A 19,439-nucleotide genomic window follows, 5' to 3' on the forward strand; every position below is an offset into this window, starting at 1 on the left:
AGAAATTTTATGTACCTACTGCTGAAGGAGATCATGGGCTGATGAATCTCACTGTTCAAAGTATGATGGTGTCACTACCAAAAGCAGGTGGCAAAGACTTAAATTACTGAAATTCAGGCAGGGCTAAGATTTTGTCTAAAAAAATGTTTATTTCTGATCAGAGATAAATAATACTAATACTAATACTAATACTAATACTAATACTAATACTAATACTAATACTAATACTAATACTAATAATTATAAAATCCTCCTATTCTTATAGGTGCTGTTGAGCCTTCAAGGTGCAGAAAGCCAGAAAACTGCCTTTTTATTTCTAAATCAATGTATACTGTATTGAGACACAGAAAACATGAATATCAATGCCACCCTTGCAGTACCCTGTGAATTACAGGAATATTCCAAATAAAATGAAAATAAATAACTATGGAGATATTTTATATTTTATTTATATTTTATTTTATATTTTTTATCTTCTAGGGACAAAAAAATAATTTAAATTTCTATTTTTTTACTCTGAAGTGTAGTTATGTACTGATACAATGGACAAGTAAAGTGTTACAACAATTTCAAAGTAAATTTTAGATATAAAGATTAAATTTTAGGGAAAATAAACAGAAACAAAAAACTCCATGCTGTTGAATAAACATAAGAGTGGAATTTAACCCACTAATCACAGGTCAGGAGACCTTTTTTCATTCTCTTCAGACAGAATATAATCCAACCAGAACAGGATAAAAAAATAAAAAATAGTTGTCTGTGAAACTCCAATAATTTTTTTATATTCCTATAGGATTCTAATCTCTTCAGAGCATTGAAAATGCTTTGAACCTTTTGTATGTAATACTGGAATCTAATATATATTGAATAGATGATGAATTTCTCAGGGGGGGAAGATTTCAGGTTTCAATATTTTTTCCCTTTGTATTTAAGAATAACTAGAATATCATCAGAAATAATGGCATTAGAGGAGTCTGCAGGCATGAAGTGCTTGTTTAATTTAATGGCACAAACTACTTAAACCATGTGGTTGTTAAAATTGGCTATTAAAATTTTAAAGGAAGCAAGGAATAAAGCCTGCTTATGTGGCTATAGAATAATGTATTTATTAAGACCTAATAGCAGTCCCCAAAAGTTATGAATCATTTTATTGATCTCGGAGCTACTGAAGTGTGGGCAAGACAAACAGTTTTCAGAGAACACTTTACTGGACATTTGGGTTTAGCAATGATACATTCTTTTTAACAAGTTAATGTCACTTATCTGTTTATAGCCATGATTCGTACTTTTCTTCAAAGAGATTTAGAGCTTGGACTGAATTAATCTCTGAAGGGCACCTTCAAGGTGAACTGCATGATTGAGATACTCATAGTTTGCTGTTTTAATCAAAATAACCCCCTGATTTAGTGGCCACTCTCAGCAAGAGGCCAGCCCAGCCTTCTTGGTGCCCACACCTGATGTGGTGAGTCTCTCACACACATTACAGGGGGAAATTGGAGAGCTAACTTTGAGTAGACAGCAAGTGTCCAGTGACCTGTCCACCTCCACCACTGCAGATGAGCTACCTTTGGAGAATAAGAAATTCTCTTATTCTGTCTTTGGGGAATAAGAAATTTGCAGCAGACATGGCCTACCACTGTGTGTAGAGGGTCATTGTAAAGTATCTGAATTTTGGGGTTTTTTTTGGGAATTTTAGCTTGCTGCTAGCAAGCACTGGTGGATGAAATGAGTATGGAATAGGGGCCTGGCAATGCTGAGAATGCACCTGGTCAAGCACTCAGTGCAGTGGCTGTCATGGCTATGGGTGAAGAAAACAGGAATGACCATGAGCTGCTACCTGTGCCGAGACTCCTGTGGCACTCCTGCCTTTTAGGAGACAGGCATTAGCGTTTATAACTCATTTGGAGCTAAAATTCAGGAATCATTTAGTTCCCCTGTGTCAGGGAAGCACTGAATCAGTGACTTTGTGATTCTATGCTGGACAGAAACAGAGTATACTAAGACAACATAATGAGTTTCCTTGCTGTCTTCATAAGAACAGCAAAATGGACTGCTGTTAATATTAAATGCTTCTCATTGCAGCTCTCTTTTAATTGAAAATTTACAACATGGAAGACAGGTTAAAACAAAGTAATTTTGGATGTTTCTGTCACATAAATGTCAGAGAGAAGATCTCAAATATCAGAGAGACCTTGATTAAAAAAATAGAAAAAGCAGTAGGATGAATTCACACTAGCTGGAAATGATACAGTGGAAAGGTTGTTTAGGCAGAAAGAATGCTCCTGTCATTTATCTGGTTGGCTCTAATGTGTCTCTTATCACTAAGTGCAGCAAAAGGAGTTTGTGGGTAGAGATTAATTTTCCTGTTTCTGATCTAGTAATTAGGGCCATGATGTATCAGATGCCAAAAGGTCCTATCTGCACTTCTCACCATCAGTTTTGTTCTAGCCACTTTAAGTCAGCACTATTCTCCACGCCAGAACTATCTTTAGGCTGCTAGACTGGACTGAACTTTCCTGCTGCCCAGCTCATGGGCATCTCATGGGAATCCCTGTTCTGAATCTCCTGAAATGTTCTCCTGTTCCATGTGTGGGGAAGTGGGCAGGATCCTGACCAGTGCTGGCTACAGTCAAGGGTTCTTTCAGGGGTCTCCAGTTTCCTGGGAGCCCCAGGTGACCACATCTAGAAGAGCTGTGAGAAATTTCCAGGCTCTCCAATCCAGCTACTTGGATATTTCAATCTGGCTGCTTGGAACCAAGCAGATTTGCTGCCTCAGGATCGAAAATGTCGGATAATTTACTTTTCAGAATATATTATAAATTTTATTTCCTATGTTTTCTTTTGCATGCATTACCCTTTACAAAGAAAAATTTCAGCTCAAGTCAGTCATCATTCTTGAGGATTATTCCCTTTCCCCTGTGATTCAAGAATACCCCAAGATTTCTGCCTGCTTTTGAAATGAGTTTTATAAAAAAACCTCCAATCTATACTCATTTCCATAACTACGAAAATTCTCTAGCTAATCTATTATGTTACTAATTACATTTTTATCAGTGCTGGACAAGGGAAAAACAGTTATCTACTTTTGCCAAAATTATTTCTCTGTTTCAAATCCTTGCTTCCCGTTTCCTACTGATCTTGAAACAACATTAATTTAACAAACAAAGCAAGTACTTATTAATTTTTATAAAGAATCTTTTGGAAGACTTTCAGAGATTTAGTAAATATAATGTATGATAAATATATCCAAAGTAAAAAGTAGGATGTTAAGCTTACTCCAAGTACTGCCAATCCTATCGACTGTAGAAATACAAAGATGCAAAACTAATTTAGTAGGAAAGAAAAAAAATTAAACTTATATTTTAGAAAACAAAGCCATGATGATGATTACTTAGAGTTTAAGAGAGGAGGCAAATAGAAAATTAATGTTTAATTGAAAGCCATCAACATCATGCTGGTTTATGAAAATATGACAAAGGCATGACCTTTCCTTTGGGTAGGTAATATTTCCAATAGTTTGCTCCTCTTCTTTAATTTTAGCTTCAAATTGAGGTAGAGCCAGTGTTCTGATAGTTGCATTGTTTTTAACATAGTCAAAACTGGCATTTTAAATGGGCTGTGACTGACCTACTCCTGAAATGGGTGCAAATGCAAATGGTCACTGTATGCTAAGTGAGTGCCAAGGACATGTCACACATTGCTTGTGATGTTCATCTGCTTTCATGACAGCAGAATGGTCACCAGCTTTAGCCCTTCCTTGTCAGCCTTTACTTAGGATGAAACAACTCTGCACCCTCTGGGGTTCCAGTGCAGCAGCACAGTCCTCCAACACTGCTGGCAAAAATCTCCATGAAAAAATGAATTCACACTTCTCTCAGTCATGTTTTCTCATGCCCATCCCAAGGAAATATCATACCAGAGGATTCAGAGAGGGAGCAATAAAGTAATGAAGGTGCAGGAGCCTTTTGGGTTTTTTCGGTCCGGGCGTGTGTATGACTGAATTGCAGAGAATTTGCACTTCCCAAAGGAGTAAGTCCAGCTGAAGAACAGGAGATACTTCCTGACTCTCCCCAAAACTGGGGCTTGCTGGCTTGTCAGTCAAAAACCACACTTTCTACTCCATCAATAAATGGAGCAGCATTTCATGTGTGACACGTATTTGTCATACATGACACATTTGTCCATGTGAGTCATTTTAATCTGTAGCCAAAATAAAAACTTTTAACCTACCTCCTTCCTCCTTGGTTTCCACATGCAGCTTTTGAGCAAACCACCAACTTTGTAATTGTTAACCCAGCCAGTGGTTAGCTAATAATACAACACACTTTTCTAAGTATAATACACTCTACTAATTCAACTTCTTTCATTGGTAGCTTAAACATTAGTCCAAATAAGAAACTGACAGGGAAATGAGTTGTTAGATGTTCAATCAGATATATACCCCAGTATCCTGGTTTTACTTAAATGAAAATTTTGTCCACAGAAGTGTCTGTATGGTAATCTTCTGTCTTTAAAATGGTGGAAAGACTCCTCATTCTGCTTTCTCATCGATTTCTAATCACTCAGCTACGTGTCATAGACCATCATTTATTTTCAAACCACATAGACCAAAAATATTCTCATCATTGTACTTCCTGCTCCCGTTGAGCAATATTCTTTTGCAAGCAAATAATGCATTGATTTTTAAACCCCTGGTATTTTCTGTACTTAATGCTTCTTTTCAGCCTAATTTTGACCTTTTCACCCTGAGTCAACATCTCTGTTTCTTCATGAAATGTACATTGGCTGTTTTTCAATGCTTGTGTACTGAAATATTACATTGCCTGCTTTTCAATGTAGCTGCAATAGCTGAGGAGAGTTCTTTCTTCAGTAACCACAAATGGGGCTTGACTACAGAAACTACTCTCTTCCTGATAAATACTTCCATTTCTCTGAATAATACTTGTGGTTTTCTTCATTTCTTCTGAAAACTGCCTTTTCTAAATGAGTTGTTATTTACACTGATCTTTCCTGATTACAGGTACAAGTTTTAATCTTAAAAACCTTGGATAATATATTTGATTTTTATTGAACAAGTAGGTTTCATTATTAAACTAGATTTAAGATAAAAATTATAGAATTGTAGAATTACAGAATTTTGGAAGGCATCTCTAAAGACCACTTAGTCCAAACCTCTTGCTGTGTGTGGAAGGGACACCTTTTGCTAGACAAAGTTGCTCAAAGTGCTGTCCAACCCTGCCTTGAATACTTCCAGCAATGGACCATCCACAGCTTCTCTGGGCAACTTGTTCCACTGTCCCACCACTCCCACCATAAGAAATTCCTTCCAATTTAAACCTACTCACAGTTTTAAACTGTTTGCCTTTATATCCTCTTTATAGGCTCTGGTGGAAAGTATTTGTCTTTCTTATAAGGCCCCTTTAAGCACAGAAATGCCACAGTGAAATCTCCTTAATCACCCCAACCCTCTCAGACTTCCTTCATAAGATCAACGTTTCAGTCCTCTGGTAATTTTCATTACCCTCCTTTGAACCTGCCTTATCAGGTACATGTCTTGTGAAAAAATTCTTTATGGACCTATTGTCACATATTTATTTTTTTGTCAACATTTTTCCTTTTAAGGAGTTCATCTTAAAAGGTTTTATTCAGTTCAGTTTTTCTTTTATTTTTTTTCTTATATTTTTTCTTTTCCATATATAAATATATAATAGACAGTCATTCATGGAAGATTGTTCCTTCCTTCTGTTATAACCCAGATCTTCAATGCATTCCACTCTAGGGACTCATTTTTATGTGTCACATTTATCCTGAAAGAAGAGAAGTTTCTATTCATCTTTACCTTCTCCAAGGCTGGTCCCTACTCATAAAAACCTCAGCTTCATTGTACTGGAGAGTGAGATAACAGTGTTTTTAGAATCCTATCTTCTTTTAATCTCCAGCCTTAGGAACCTGGTCAGTTTTAAGGGTATGCCATGACTGACATGGTGATCTTGGGCTATGTACACAGTGCCTACAGTTCAGTAGGTATCAAATTGCATCTCTTGTTTTTAAGCAGAATTAAGAAAACTAAATGTCAGCTGTATCTTTATTTCTGTTTATTTTAATTATTTCAATTTAAAATTAAAATTATTGGCCAGTTTTAACCCAGTTTTTCAAAGGATTAATCAAAATTCATGTGATGCATTTAGTGAAGTTGAATGGTTGGATGGCAAAGAGAGGGCACTTGAGGAGCCTCCTCATATGAGGCAGAGGGTAAAGAAGAAAGTTTAAAAAAGGATAGGAATTATTCCAGTACCCCTAAGACAGCTGATTGTATTTTTTAAGGATTTATGAATTCTTAAAGGTCTCCATGGTGATCACTGACCTGGCTTGCCTTAGATTGTCTGGGGCACAGTGTGCTATTTTATTATTTATATCAGGAAAGCAGAAACCTAATTCCTTCCAAACCAACTACACTTAAAAATGTACTATATGATTAAGTATTTTATAAATTTGTGTTTTCCAAATGCCAGTTAGAGCACCTCTTGTCTCTAGGAACAGTGTGGTTTTGACAATCTCTTAGTGTCCCTAAGTCTGGATTGAGTGCTTCTCTGGGAATAGCGTGCTGATTAACTTCAGAAACAACATGTTCTTCTACATTTTTCTCTAGACTGGAAGAATATAATCTCTGCAAAATACATATAAACTAGATAGACTTCATATAAACTAGGTAGACTATTATGTTGGTTTATAGCTTTGCATTCTAGAGTAGCCATGAAGATTGTGTTGGTATCATACAAAGAGCAGTATTTGTTACTTGTATATTTTTCCAAAAATTAAAACTGCCACTTGACCATTCTTGGTCCCCATTTCAAATATTAAATACTTTATTTAATTATGTTCATTATGTTCATTATCAAAACAAGCTTGAAAAACTGCCTTCATACTAAATTACTGTTATTTTTCTTAAGACACTTATTCATGGTAGTTTTATGTAGGTTTAATTAGAAGTACTCAAATGGCAGCATAACTGTCCTTTCAAGTAAGTTTGTTTTTGTTTTTTTTTTAATTTAACAGCAAAGAGGTGGTTCAACAAATTCTTCTTACAAAAGCATATGAAAGATTTTCTGCACAAGAACTAGACAGAAATCTGCTTAAACATTTTTAGAGAGGGCAGGATATGCAGTTAGGAAGAATTCAGTGTAGAAAAATTCCATCTTTCATGTACCCAAAATTTCCTTTACTATCTTTTCTAAAACCCATAAACACTGTAAATGTCAGATACAGTCGTAATGGTGAAGAAATCAATGGCTGTTATTCTGTAAGTATTCTGGAAAATGCTCAGGATTTTCCCTCTATTTTTAGTTTAGGTTTTACTATCTCAGATTTATGGCTAGTCTTATTGAAAGTACCAAAGTGGTTTGTGAAAGAGTCTCTTTTTTTTTTCTATAAATACATTCTTGGATCAAAGACTACAGAGTTTTGAAGGGAGAAGACTAGAAGGCAAAGGCAGCAAAATGGGGAATAAGCCTTCAACCCAAGGCAGATTTCCTGCTGCTTTGAGCATATCTTTTGTTTTTCTTATTCCAAAAAAGAAGTTAATTCCACAGTGGTGGAAGGTAAAGGCAACAAATATTTACCATCTAATGGGCCTGCCTGAGTCTGCTCTCGTGGCTCTAGAAGGTTCTTCATATCAGACTACAGAACAGCAGATAATGAAAGAGGCAAAAAATTACCTCACCAGCTGCAGTGCTGAGTACCTGCAGACATCAAGCAATGAAATCACAGAACTACAGAGGATCCGTCCTTTTTTCCCAAGTCTAACTTTGATTTATTTGGGTGATATACTTCAAAGCATTTTTTTAAAAATAAACTTAATAAATGTGATTGTAAAGGAGGTTAATTTTCACACCCAGCTTGTAATGAGGTGGAAAATAAGTAATTTTATGGTATTTCCTATGCACTTCTGAAGTAAAACGACAACATGGAGGAAAGCATGAACACAGTGATTGAATGTTGGATGCTTGGAAAATGCCCTGCTGAATGTGGCTTGTAGAAGAAAAGGATGATCAGTAAAATAAACTGTAAAATGGTAGTAGTAATAATTCCCTGTGTTAGTAATTCCCCATAGTGTGACTTGGAGAGCCTTGAGTCTTTTGTTTGCTGCAGGCCAGAAAAATCAAAGCTTTTGAATGTTACTTTTCTGTGGCTAAAATATGGGGAGATATCACCCAAATCCTTGCATTTTCAGCTGCTTTTATTCTATGTCATTCAGTGATTTGTGTGCTGATGAGAAATGTTATGGGGAAAAATGTTAAAGTGGAACAGGTAGGAAAAAACTATTCAAGTGCTCAGAATTATGTTTACTGTCTCTGTTCAGAAGCTAAAAAATAATCACAGACTATTTTCTTAGACTGGACTCTCTCTACAGACCTTATAAATTATTTTTTTTTTTCTATGTAGTTTCTACAGTTATTATGTCTTAGTCTAAAGGCAGAAGGCAAACAGCCATCAGCTTTTATTTATCTCTGCCTCTTTCTTTGTCCTGTCTCCCTAGCCTTATAATATTACTCTTTGTCCTTTCCCTCTGTGTATTTTTTTTCTTTTCTTCTTTACCAATTTGTCTCAAAATCAATAAACTAAAGGCTGAAAATTAGCATGAAGGGAAAAAAAACCCAACAAGCAGATCCAGTATTGAAAGTTTTCCTAAAAACTGAAAAACAGTGTCTCGGAGAGGACAACTTTTGAGCAATTCCTCCTGATGCAGCAGTAACTTAAATGCTAATTTTAAAACCTCTGGGAATAGCCCTCCATTGGGGAATATGAGAAGGGGCAGGGGCAGTCTTTCTTTGCTTATTGTCAATGGAGGTCACTCATTTTTCTCCAGGGATTGATAATGATGCTTTTCTGTTGGCTGTTGTGGGGCAAGGCAGATGGGGCCAGAATCTTGTGCTTCTTTTGCTCAACTTGGTGATTTGACAAAGTGGCTTAATCCCAGCAAATACTTGTAGCTATCTAAGTCATTGGGAAAAATTTTCAAAGGAAACATATTTTCTTAATGTTTATCCTGGTTTTCCAGTTTTCAGTGGAAATATATTTAGGACAGGGTGGGTTAAATAAACTTTTCAAATATTATTAATTCTGGAAGTGTTTTCCTTGTTAGTCAGGCATAACCTGTCTTTTTTGAGTTTGATGATTTTTACTACTGACAATATAACTTAACATGAAAAGGGGAATGATAGTATTGGTAAAACTACACAACTCTCAGAAGATGTTCAGTATCACCTACCATTTCCTTTCTTTTCATATAACTGTCTTTATGATGCATAAATGAAATACCTGATGGGTATGGAACAATTTTTTTTTAATTGAGGAACAGTCACTAAGCTCATCAGGATAAAACAAATTTGGTACTTCAGCAGATAAAAAAGTCTCAATTTGAACTAAGGAAGCTATCCCATTTTATCTCACATTGCATCTTCTAAATGTGTGTATGTCTGTATCTCAAAATGCAAATATGTATGCAGTAGAGAGCAAGTTTGAATCTCACTGAGTGAAAAGGTCAGTAGTTATGTGTTCAGAATGTAGGTGCAGCAGGTTTTATTGTAAAGGAAATATGTCTTTCCCGTTGAGGGAAAAATTATGAAAGACAAAAGAAAAAATATTGTTAAAAAGAATCACGGGAAGGTTTGATAATTATTTTTCTAGGGAGATATCCATGTATAGTATTTTAGAAGCAAGAATACATGCATCTTCCATGGTAGAAGAATAGTGTGGAGTCAAGTATTTAGTGGAATAAATTACTTTGGAACCATTTTGAAATCTGTCTTAATATTTAAGAGAATTTTTAAGCCCCCAAAATTGAATCCTCCTCAAAAGAAGAAAATTATTACTCAGTAGATGTATTTCATATGAATGGTGTTTGCACCTATAGATGAATTTGTGTCAGACTTAAATGAATCATTAGAACAGGCTGCCAAGGAAGTGGTAGAATCACCAGCCTAGGAAGTGTTTAAAAAATGTGTAGATGTGGTTTTTAGGGACATGGTTTAATGATTGATCCTGTAGTGTTGGGTTAATGGTTGGATTTAAAGATCTCAGAGTTCTTTTCCAGCCTTAATTATACTAACTTCTGTGACTTTTCATCCTTTTTTATCTTTTCTTTTTCTTATTTCTTGGTTGTATTGAAAAGATCATAATGCTACACCACTTTGAAGATCCATGTATCAATTCATACTTCTTAAGAGATCTTTTTCCAACCTCAGAGATGTACAAAGCTTACCAAAATGATGAGCTCATGTGCAGTTCACTTACATTGTGGATAAATAATTATAATTCAAACTGTTTAAGTGGAGTTACCCCCAAAATCTACTTGTGCATTACTCTAAAGCAACATGGGGCAGTCAGAGAGAGAAAGCAGTAGCTGTGAGTATATGTAGTACATAGGTTCAATAATGTTGAACCTGGATCTTTTCTCAGAAGCATCTTCTCTCCAGGAGGAATTGCTAATGTGGAAATGGTGAAGTCTTACTTACCCTACCAAGTTCCAGAATCTGTAAAAGAACAATATTCATGAATATAGCCTGCACACTAATAAATAAAACTGGTGTTCAATTTGTTGAAATAAGTTGCTGCAGAAATGAAGTCTGTAGAAAGCTCATAGGATTTAGACAAGGTTGCTATTTTCAAGATTATCACCATCTTATTGCCTTAGATGTGCAGAAATAGCGGGGTTGCAAAAGTTAATCATTAAATATTTACTCTATTTCTTTACAATTTTCCCCCTAATATATATTTGTCTGGTAAAGTATGCTAAGCCATGGAGTAAACTAGCAGCTATGGAGTAGGAACTGCAGGGACAATGGGTGACCAGGAAAGCCAGCAGTTCGAATGGAGGGCTAACAAGCCAAGACAAACCCTGGGTGTGTATTAACGCTGCCAGCTCAAAGACACCACGGGTCTCAGATTAATCACAGCACCAAGGGGACTGGAGGCTCTCTGAGCCAAACCACCAGCTGGTAATTGCACAGCAAAGGCTTATCAGAGCTGAGTTACTAAGAAGGTTCCATGGCAACATCCCTGAAAGAAGACCTTCACCTAAAACCTGGTGTGCCTGCATGAAGCACTTCCAGGAGCAGCGGGACTGGTTTTTTTCATGGGGTTTGGCTCAACAGCAGGGATGCCTGTGAATTCTGAGGAGACCTCATTACTTTGTTGCCATGGACATTCAAAATAAGAGAAAATCTAATTATAGGAAGAGCTTATCTGCTTTTTTCCCCCATGACACCTATAGAAAGCCAGGAATGTAACTTTGCAGCAGCCTTAGGATTGTTGCATTTTTTTTTCAGTGGCAGCAAAGGTACAAGAGCAGGGGTCTCAAATGGTTCATTCTTCTATTGTCCAGGCTACATATAAAATTTAGAGTGTTGCTTCTCCTGTAGAATAGCTCCTGTCTCTTTTATTCTCTTCAGTTCCTAGAAGCTGGTCCTATTTTTCAGTATTCCTCATAATGGAAGAAAAGTTAATTGCCAGAGGTATCCTTCATTGTAATGAAAAATATAAAGAACACCTCATCATGATCCTTTGCACTCAGTGGACCTGTCTATAAAAGCCAGAGACTTATTTTCTTAGAATGAGATGTCATCCCTGAAAATGTCTAAGGTGATCTCTGTAACCGTCTTCTGAGATAACACGTATTCTGTGATTTCTGAAACAATACTGTGTGGGTTACTGATAGGCAGCATGAGAAGGATTCAGTGTTTTCAAATCTGAAATAAATATTTTAATCCTGTTACACTCACATGACTATTCAAGAACAGTAGGACATAATTTTCCTTGAGTCAGTTTTTCTTTATGACTTTTAGCCTCCTATGTAACAATTTTAGCATCATAATTAGTAACCTTATCTTGATAGTAGACCCTGAATTTATTGCTGACTAGCTGAAAAATCTTATCTGAATAGTTTTTGACTCTTTCTGAACTCTTCATTAATTTAAGAGTTGTATCAACCATTCTACAAGTATCACATGCCTTTAAAATATACAGCATCCTATAAACACTTGGTAAAAGCGACATAAAAATAAATCAAAATCAACAGTCAAAAGTTCAGATTTGAATGACCTAGGTAAGACACTCAGATTCACACCAAAAAATATAGTGAGATCATTTTATAATTTACATTAAAATATGTAAGTTTTATTACTAGAATTTACAGGTTAAATTGCTATTGGAAATTTAAATATGAATATTCTGGATGAAATGAGAAGCATCACTGGTGGAACAGGCCCATTTGGTCAGCATGTGGGAGATCAAGGCAGTTGCAGTACCTGGTTTGGAGCAAGGAGGTGAATCTGGACTTTCCACGTGTCTAGCAAGAGTTCTGGTTAATAAACTAAAGAAACAATCTGTCTTTCTCTGAATACCTGTTTAACTACAATGGGCTGGCTCCAAGAGAAAAGGCTAAAGCCTAAAAGTGCCTTTTGCCAGCCTCAGCTGCTGGAGCTGAAGCTCCCTCTCTCTCAGCCTCCCTGTAAATGTGTATGCATCCATTTTCCATCTTTGGTAGTAAAAATGTGCCATTGAAATAAATGGCTATTTTTTTCAGGAAAGAGTTATTTGCAGATTTTAGAGACATAGAATACTTTGATTTCAAGAGAGTTTTAAAGGCCATCTAGTCCAACCCCCTGCAATGATCAGGGACATTCTGAACTAGATCAGCGTGCTCAGAGCCTTGTCCAACCTTACCTTGAATGTTCTCAGGGATGAGGAATTTATGACCACGCTGGGCAACCCGTTTTTTTTCTGGCTTGATAAAAACCTTCTATACATCTATACTCAGGACAGAGTTTTGCTGATCACAGGACATTTTTAGGGAATTTATCTGTTTTTCTGTGCAAAATTGCTTAGTGGTGCACCTTATAAAAAGTGTTTACATTCTGACAAACCTTAGGCATAATTTTGGTTTTAATTATGAAGCAGATTTTCTTAGAAACTATATATCTGCATAAGAACTGAGCTCAGTTCTTCTAAGGTCAGTATTTTCTAGGAGAGTTTCTGTCTGTAGGATGAAAATAAAACCATGGGTTACATGCTAGGAACACAAACACAACCAGCTGTATGCATGTCTTATGCTTTCTAATGCTAATCAGTGTGTGTGGGGGGTTTATTATTATTTTTTATTTTATTTTTATCATAGGAATGAAGCATTTTTATTAAGCATGTTTAATGCATTGTTCTTCAATAGTCTTCATGGACAAGCCCCAGATTATTTCACTTTCTTTAACAGCCATCTCTAAGATGCCTGACTGGCCAACTCTCCCTACTGGTAGAAAACAGCAGTTTCTCTCACTTTGAGGCAGAGCAAGTGTGAACTCTCAGGCAGTAAAGACACACTTGTGTCTTCACTTAAGTCATACTATTAAAACAGTGAAAATAAAGCCATTGGACAATAAAATACTTTCTATTCTTGAGATTTCAAAGGATTTTTGCATTTACTAAAGAAATCCTTTGGTATGTAGAGCAATTACCAATCTAAAGCATTTAGTAATCTTCTTTCACCACAATTGAAAAGTAATTTGGAAAATTAGCTGGTATGAAATTCTAGTTTATTAAAATAGAAAGGGACTGCCTTAGTGCCATTTACTTTATGAATATGCTGACAATTTGTAATAATAGGCAGTTACACTATCTGTAAAAGAGGTGAAATCAGAAAAAAGGTCAAAACAACCCAGCCATAGGGCATACTTCAGTGCCATGATTAAGTCTTTGATAATTTTCTTTGTTCTCCTTCCAAATTGTTATTTGTCACTTGATATTTCTTCTTAATGCCACTTGGTTGCACTGGTGCCTAGTCAACACTTTCTCCTTCTCTAAGTTTTGTTCAGCTTGTGTTGCTCTTGTAATTTTCTCTTATACTTCTATTGATTTTCTTTTCCTCCCCCTCCTCCTTTTCTTTAAGAAATTAAATTTTTAGCCTGGTATTTTTATTCCATGAGCAGTACCACTGGATTTAGTCGCGCTACACACAGCAAGTAATGACAATAAAATTTGACTTAGTATTTTATGCGTCCCACTAAGTACCTTTCTAAATGGAGCCCGAGTTTTCCAGCTTTATACTCAGCTCGGCTTGAAGCAATTGCAGATTGATCCCAGGCTAATTTTCTTCTTACATTGCTTATTTAAACAAATGTCTCAAAAGGAGTGCTTCCATATGCTGCCAAACATTGGCAAGAGTTTTCAGATTCATTTTCACACTTTGTAATCTACAGTTTAGTAACAACATCAAACAAGACAGCATAAAATGGCCATTTGTCCTCTTTGTGACATTTATACATGAGCTTAAATGTTGTTTTCTACTTTACCAAACATGCTGAAGCAAATGACTGCAAAAGGCTTAAAATATGTACCTTGCTATTGCTTGACATTGCTAAGTAGTTGTGAGCATGGCTGCTCACATCTTGGATGAATCTACTCTTTGCTGAGTAAAAGCTGGCTGGATGGCCAGGCCCAGAGAGTGGTGGTGAATGGAGTTAAATCCAGCTGGTGGCTTATCACAAGTGGTGTTCCACAGGGCTTAGTTTTGGGAATATTCCTGTTTAATTACTTTATCAGTGGTCTGGAAGAGGGGATTGATTCCACCCCTCTGTCAGTTTGCAGCTGATGTCAAAGTGGACAGGAGTGATCTGCTGGAGGGCAGGAAGGCTCTGCAGAGGGATCTGGACAGGCTGGATCCATGAGCTGGAGCCAATGGTGTGAAGTTCAAAAAAGTGAGGTGCTGGATTCTGCACTTGGGTCACAACAACCCCAGGCAGTGTTAAAAGCTTGGGGACAAGTGCCTGGGAAGCTACCTAGCAGAAAGTGACCTGGGGGTGCTGGTTGACAGCTGGCTGAACATGAGCCAGCCTCTGCCCAGGTGGCCAAGAAGGCCAAAGGCATCTGACTTGGATTAGCAATGGTGTGGCCAGCAGGACCAGGGCAGTGATTGTCCCTCTGTACTTGGCACTGGTGAGGCCACACCTGGAATCCTGTGTCCAGTTTTGGGTTCCTCTCTACAGGAAAGACATTGAGCCACTGGAGAATGTCCAGAGAAGGGCAGTGGAGGGGTGAATTGGCTGAGGGAGCTGGGGTTGGTACTTCTGGAGGGGACTCATGGAAGACCTTATCTCTCCCTACTTCTACCCAAAATAAGGTTGTAGTAGGTGGGAATCAGTATCTTCTCCCTGGTAACAAATGCGGAACCCAAGGAAATGTCCTCAAGCTGCACAAGGGGAGGTTTAGATTGGATATTAGGAAAAAATTCCAAAGGGTTGTCAAACACTGGAACAGACTGCACAGAGAAGTGGTGGGGTCACTATCCCTGGAAGTGTTTCTAAGACCATGTAGAAGTGGCACTTGGGGACATGGTTTAATGGTAGGCTTGGCAAAGCTGGGTTAACTTTTGGAATACATGATCTTACAGGTCTTTCCCATCCTTAATGAAGCCTTTTGCGATTCTGTGAAATATAACCAGGCAGGGACAGCTGTGAAGGGCCACCTCAGCCTCACTGCTGGCACCCCTGTCATGTACAGGCCACATGTTCTTTCTGGGAGAGCTCTGGCTAAATGGGCTTTCTGGGCATTTGGACAAATTTTGGGCTTCACCCTGACCCTTGAGTTAGAGCTTGCCGGTTTTTAGCCCTTTGTTCAGTGTGACTTAAATAAACCCAAATAACTTCAAGTAATTGAGGGTTTGTTTTATGAGCTTTACTGGTTACACATTTAAGTAAAGTCACTCCTCCTGCACTGAGGAAAACTGTGGCATCCACACCTTGGTTTACTTGATACTCCTCACCCTTAGCATCTCTATGACTGCACTATTCTGCAGCTCCAGGTTCTCTACAGTATTCAGTGAGTGACTAATAGGACTTGATTAGCTGCAAAAGGGAAGGGGGAAGGACTAATCAGGGTTTAGCCTTCTCCACTCCTTCTGGGAGTCAGCAGCCACTCTGTCCCAGAGTCAGCAGAGAACAGTTCAGTCAGACAGTGCAGGCACAACCCTCATTCAGAGAGCTTAATTCACCCCTCTTTCATCTCAAAACTTGTCTTTAAGTCATTAATTATGTATGAATGAAGGAGGCAGAGGAGGTGGGAGGGGCAAGGTTTAGGGGCTGTATGAAAAATTCATTTTTCTCTAGTTTCAGCTACTTCATTTTTCACTCTTACTTTTGCCAGGCACTAGAATAAGTCAACAAACAATTCTAAGTATGGAGCAAAGAAGATTAAGATTTAGGTATCATTGGCATATAATCGACAGAGTTTTTACCCTTTCTGGAAATGAATCATCCTTTTCTTGTTAAAAAGGTAAAGAGAAGACTCTGCAGGATCTTGAGCTCTTTGGGGAAAAGTCAGTACTTATCCCACACAATCCACTGGGATCATCTTAAAAAGAAGCGACCAGGCTAATCTTAAAGTGGCTTTTATTTATTCCCATAAAACATTTGAATGGCATGATAATCATCTGCTGCCTCAGAACCACAGTCAGGTGGCAGTTCCCCATTCCCTCACCAGAGCAGTGTAACCACTTACCAGCAGAGCTGTGCTTCCACGTGCTGGGAAGCCAACTTGCCGTGAAACATGATTAACTGATAATGCCCACAGAAGTGTTTTGTAAATAATAATTAAAGAGACTTAATTGTTTTACTCTGTCATTGTTTATTTTTGTTTGGTTGGTTTGTGTGATTTTTTGTTTTCGTTTAGTCGAGGTTTTTTTTTTGTTTGTTTGTTTGTTAAAAACTTCTGTATCAGATGAGCTGGTCTGTAGATCAGATATCTATATCCTCATACAGACATCTGAAGAATACCACAGTTTTCTCTTTTAAAGAGAAGTCTTAAAAGATGTTCTGTAGCTCACATTTATCTCCTTTAAGTATTCTTTTGTTTCCTTTGGAGTCACAGCTCTAGCTTGCTCCAGAAAAGTGAGAAGGTTATAAAACTTCCAGCTGAGGATCTTGATGAGATGAAATGCAGGGAAGATGACAAAGTGGTGACCTGTTTTGGCAATTCTGCCTTTGCTCCAGGGTCCTGGCACGTGTGCCATGGCCAGCTGTGGACAGAAGTGCAGCTGGGGGGAGGCAGCAGAGGTGTCAGCAGGGTGATAGATAGAAGAGCAAGGCAGATGGCCTTGCTCCCAGCTCCTGCTGGGATCCTCTGAACTCCTTAATCCCAGCCACTGAGCTCCTCAGTGCCAGTTAGCTCTTGTCTGTTTAACTCCCCTCATTTTTAAAGTCCTAGGGTCAGAAACCTTTCAATGCCTGCCCCAGACTCTCCCTGCAGCAGTTTGAGGGTGGCTGGTCTCCTCATAACTACCCAGGGACTTTTCTGTGGAGGAGGACATGTCTTGGGACAGAAGCTATCCCAGTGCTCAGGACTTTATTGGGTTGGTTTCTGAAGGTCACAATGGAGGTCTGTACCAGTAATTTTTTTCAATATGTAACATGAACTTCTGTTATTGACAAGTAAAAGCATAGCACTAGTTTTATGCTAAATATTTAGTCTGCTGTGAGCAAAATATGTGTACAAAAGCTGTTTGAGTAACATTGGATATACTTTCTCATCTCTCTTTTCCCCCTTGCAGGACTTTTGAAGAGCATAAAACACACCATTTCCTGAGAGCTGTGTTCACACAGAGAGCTAACATTTCTGGATGCAGAGAGACAAGAGAATTTTGTTTCCTTGGCAACTGGAGCCACCAGAAAGTGTTTCCAGCATCTCCTACCTTTATACAGGTTCACTATCACTGTAGCTTTGGTCAGTCACATAGTAAAAACAAATATTAGCTGAAAAAGCATCTTGATAGTGTGCTCTGCTTAACTCATGTGTTCTTCAGCCTCTAGAACAGGTGATCTCTGGAAATGATCCTGTTCCAAAGTGTCCAGTGTTACAGCTCATGGCTGAACCTCAAGGCCTGTCCTATCCTGCATTTGACTGAAACTCATAAAGTGTGATGGTTTTCTAGAAAACAGTGTCAGGAACTGAACAGCTTTCACTCAAAGCCTGAGTGTGCTGAGGTGATGGAGCTGGGTCTGTGCTGCAGCACAGTGAGCAGATGGCATGGTGCTGCACAGTCGTGCCAGTGATTCAAAGCTGTTCATTCTTACCTCTGAGTCAGGGCTGAATTAATGTACCACCACATCTTTAAGGTTTTAAAACACTGTGCTGGTGGGGGCAGCTCTTTAACTTGTGGTAAGAAAAAACACAGTGCTGAAGGAATTCCTACCTGCTATTGCTAAATATCATATATTTCCCTCCCCCCATTTCTTATTCATTCAAAGAATTTCACTAGGATTGCAAAAGAAAACACTTTACAGATACAAAATTCCCGGTTTATGTTTGCCCTTCCACTTATATTGTGTAGCTGATTTTTGATTGAGGCAGAGAACCTGGGGAAAATAAAAAATTGTGTAAATGCACATGTTGTAGTTCTTAGGTATCAGGCAGCTGAACGTGATATTTTTTTTCACTTTTGAGGGCTGGCGTTTACAACTTAAACAACTTTCTATAATTATGGAATTTGATATATAGTTTTGTATTCTTAATTTAAAAAGTCCAAGTGGTTTCTGTCGTGCTTCCCAAAGTTCAGTGCGGTGAACACTTATTGGTTCTAAAGTATTACAGAAAAAAGTTGGGGGGCATGCAAGCCACATATTTGTAAGAACATTCCTGGAGGAAACTGGCAGCTGAGTGGTGAGACAATGTTTTTTTTTATGCTGTCTTTCTTCTCTGAGTATTTCCTTTCTTTCCTTTGAAAGCAAGGCCTTCCTCTGATGTAAGCCCTTAGAGGGAGCAGGGGTTTCTGACATTGGTGTATGGGCAGTCTGGATTAGGTCACCTGCCTTCCTCTGCCCTCAAGACTCCAGGACACTCCTGCTCCTTTGCACAGGACTGTTGGGAAGGGTGCAGAGGCACTGTGCAGTTAGGTATTGAAGGAGAGGAAGATGGTGATGCACACTGGTTTTCCCTCTGCTTTAGCTTTTCTTTCGATATCATGGTGTTTGTTTCTGGCACCTGCAGTGAGACCAGTTGCTGCTGATAATCCTGATATTCATGTTTTCATTAGCAAAGCCAATGCAAGAAAGGAAAATATTATTTTTTTTAACAGTGCATATGATTTTGATTTGACTTTCAGAAGACATCCCATTTCTCTTAGCCAAGTACTTTCTTTCTACTGCATCACCAAGTCCTACAGCAACCAAGTGCCAAAGCTGGAACACACATAAACAGAAAGCATCAGGCAACTTAAACATTGCCTCTGGCTCAACCTGTAATTTGCAGTGTTGTGGTCAAACTTCACCTCATTCCAGTCCCATGTAGCTACAGTGCAAATTCCATGAAGGGCCAGAGACTACAACTTTGAGCACACCTTTTTTTGTGCTAACTCAAAAATCCATGGAGAGTTTCAGCAAAAATTTAGCTAGAGAATGAGC

The 19,439-nt window shown here is 38.0% G+C and overlaps 1 protein-coding gene across 1 annotated transcript in view; it reads left to right on the top strand.

Annotated features, from left to right (window-relative positions):
• The window catches only part of ATP6V1H (ATPase H+ transporting V1 subunit H), a 127,688-nt gene that overhangs the window by 105,751 nt on the left and 2,498 nt on the right, over positions 1 to 19,439 (top strand). Inside the window, exon 17 of the transcript XR_015286563.1 lies at positions 17,591 to 17,741. The gene's annotated coding sequence lies outside the window, so the exon portion shown is untranslated. The remainder of the gene's footprint in view (positions 1 to 17,590; positions 17,742 to 19,439) is intronic.

The sequence above is a fragment of the Cyanistes caeruleus genome, chromosome 1 (genome assembly GCF_971803275.1).
Source record: "Cyanistes caeruleus chromosome 1, bCyaCae1.hap1.1, whole genome shotgun sequence".
In the NCBI taxonomy this organism is placed as follows: domain Eukaryota; kingdom Metazoa; phylum Chordata; class Aves; order Passeriformes; family Paridae; genus Cyanistes; species Cyanistes caeruleus.